Consider the following 3154-nt stretch of genomic DNA (forward strand, 5'->3'; position numbering starts at 1 on the left):
CATGTGCTTATTCTTGGACAGGTTGACTCACAAGTACTTCTTGAAAAATTAATGTTTTCTGTGCCTAATAGAGTAACTAGATCTAATTTTGCGGAACACGATCCATTCCGCGTTATCTGTAAAAATTATAACTCGTTATCCCATTTAATGTCCCCTGAACTATCCCTAGATGTAATTAAATCCAAAATTATGGAATATCTTTTAACTTAATTTATCCTTATTTGGGTATTCTGATTTTGGGTGTACTGTAATATACATTATCTAATTTTGGAATTGGCATTTTTGAAAAAAAATATTTATACAAATAATTTTTCATGGCTTCAGCATAAATATACAGTTAAGATCGCTTATTTTTAAGTAGACCTTCGTTTTCCGGATTTCAAAATGTTGAAAAAAACGGCCTTTGGTGACACTCGGATTTTTACTTCATTGTTTTTGAATAAATAACCATTGACATTGAAAAAATAACCACTATTTAGACCATTGAAAAATATGCTTTTAAATGCTTATGTGGTTTTACACGATCTATGTCCATGGATCTACTGAAAAAAGTTCCAAATAATATATAATGGTTTATATATTAATATACTCACATTAAAGAAGAATCTCCTCCATCCAAACGACATCTCTGCACTGAGAGCCTAGATGGAATACTTTTTAGGTTTTTTAGACATATTTTAGCATTTTCAATATCAGTTTCAAGACGCATAACTAAAAAAATTAGAATAAAACATTTTTTAACTTTTTACTTTATTCTTCTTACCTTTTCGCATCAGTTTTTCCTCGTTTGCATCGCAGCACATTGTGTTTTTGCAACTGCAACACTTTTGTTTGTTAGGCGAATCAACGACACCACAGTTTAAGGCAGTAACGTCTTTAACTATCATATTAAAAAGACAGCCAGGAAGTATATTTTCGGCTGCGGCGTAAATACGTTTGTGCATATAAGCTAACTCTTTAAAGTCTAAGGTGTGTAGTCCATGGTGATATAGCTTATGGCATATAGCATAAAATCGACTTTTTGGAATATTACACTTGCAAAAGCAAAAACCACATTCATCAACGAACATATCAAGAATTTTGCGCAGTTCTCGTTCCAAGCCACAACCATCAATATCGCCCGCTGACAAAGATTGGACAGTATGACGAACAAATTCGTCAAATTGCCCTTCATCTCTACAACGCGAAGAGGAGAGTCTTCCTTTCTTTCCATATTTATCCAGCTTACTACTACCTAAGCTCCTTCGAGCAGTAGATGCAGATGCGCCAGTACCACCTTCATTTGACTCCCCTTCGATTTTCGAATCTCTCCTGCCTGTCTTGGAAGTTTTACCAGCTCCTCCTGTTTTGGATATTCTTTTCACCGTTGCTAAGGATCCAAGACCCTTGGAACCTGCTGATTGCGAAGGTCTTCTGCCACTTTTCTTATTGGCATCTATTGCTAAATCACCAGCACCTTGGCCTCGACTAGCACCAGGGACAGAGGATCCTGATACGATAAAAATAAAGTAAATTAATTCTCTGCATGTGAAACGTTTTAAAAATGTATGTTGAATTCGACTCATTAGAAATTTACTTTTTTAAAACTCTAAAGTACGGATAGAGGAAAATAATTAGTCTGGCTGATTGGATTGTATATTTAAGGGTCTATTCCTAATATATGTGTGTCGGGTCAGACAGCAGCCGTCACCTATCTTTGTAAATAAGGCACAATAAGTTTATGTTGGGCCAAACAGACCCAAACGAAAGAAAACTTGGTAGTTCCAGATCAATGAACTTTTACTAACGGTTAAATTCGCTTCGTTCTGGCGCATCGCTGCCGGAACACTGACAGTGTGAGTCCTCTCAACGTTCCTCCTCTCAATATTTCCACTGAGTAATATTTTCTCAGAAATTTCCTTGTGTCTCTATCCATAGAAAATATAGATAGGGAAGCGAAGTTTTTGTTTTTCAGAATTTGGGAAATAGCTTTTATATTAATTAGAGCATTTGCTAGCATTCCTGTATTTATCATAAAGACGACCGAGGGGCGCTAGAGAACAATTTATTAGTATTTATTAAGCTTTTGTAATTTTTTAAACTAAGAGAAGTTTGTAAGGAAATTTAAAATTCTATATTTTAAATATGAAGGACAGAAAAGAGATTTTATAGAGTAGAGACCATTGTAGTTTGAACATAAGACCCTAATAGGTTCGTGCTTGGTATATGTTGAACTATAATGGCTAAAATAAAGGGCTAACGTTTCTAGTCTAGTCTAGTCTGTTGGAATTTTAAAATTTAAGCGTATTAAGCGGTTATGAAGAAAATCTACAACCAGCATTGTCCTACTGTTGGTTAAGCTTAGTAGGTATCTACTATTATAAGATGGAAGATAAAGATTTTGTAATTTAGGAAATTTTTCTCTACTAAGGAGAAGAGGAGAAGATCGTTCATATTCCTTCGTGATGACTCCGTTGAGCGGCTTTAATGGATTTGTTTTGGATTCACTTAGACTAGCCCAGACGGCAGCCCAGACGCTTTTATATTTTTATTTTATATATACGAGGGTGAGCTGAAAAAAGGTCGGCCTCACCTTACGTATGACGTATGCCCTTGGACCACCGATCCTCCAGTTTCCCAATACTTTCTATAAAATAGGATTGGTCCAGGTCCTCAAAATAGGCGTTTGATTTACAGATTACCTGTTCATTTGACTGAAATTTCTTACACCCAAGCCATTTTTTTAAGTTTTGAAAAAAATAATAGTCACAGGTTGCTAAATCTAGAGAAAAGGGTGGAGGGGGTATAATATCGTTGAGCTATTCAGACAATTTCGACGCTCTTGTGAGCGGGAGCATTGTCCTGATGAAACAAAACTTTTCTTCGCCATGTGCGGTCTTTTTTTCTTCAGCTCCGCATCAAATCGTCCCAAGAGATGGGAATAGTATTCTCCCGTAATTGTTCTGACTTTTTCCAGATAATCCACATGAGTTACACCTCGGGCATCCCAGAAAACCGTTGCCGACAAACCGATCTTTGACTTTTTTGGTGCGGTTTCACCACTTGAAATCCATTGCTTTGACTGTTCCTTACTCTCTGGTGTATGGTGATGAATCCAGGTTTCGTCAACAGTCACAAATCGACGAAAAAATTCGTTTTTGTTTGCGTTAAGCAA

General features: G+C 36.2%; 1 long non-coding RNA gene across 2 annotated transcripts; it reads right to left on the bottom strand.

The window, feature by feature from the left end:
* Nucleotides 1–219: 219 nt before the first annotated feature.
* On the bottom strand, nucleotides 220–2590 carry LOC138927488 (uncharacterized). Of its 2 annotated transcripts, none has more exons than XR_011443978.1 (4): nucleotides 2573–2590; nucleotides 764–1489; nucleotides 594–711; nucleotides 220–539 (listed from the first exon to the last, which is right to left on the bottom strand). It is a non-coding gene; the product is annotated as an uncharacterized lncRNA (long non-coding RNA). The 2 variants fall into 2 exon arrangements; XR_011443977.1 differs by having other exon boundaries at nucleotides 220–542.
* Between the last annotated feature and the right edge of the window lie 564 nt (nucleotides 2591–3154).

Source organism: Drosophila bipectinata, unplaced genomic scaffold (assembly GCF_030179905.1).
Source record: "Drosophila bipectinata strain 14024-0381.07 unplaced genomic scaffold, DbipHiC1v2 scaffold_283, whole genome shotgun sequence".
In the NCBI taxonomy this organism is placed as follows: Eukaryota; Metazoa; Arthropoda; class Insecta; order Diptera; family Drosophilidae; genus Drosophila; species Drosophila bipectinata.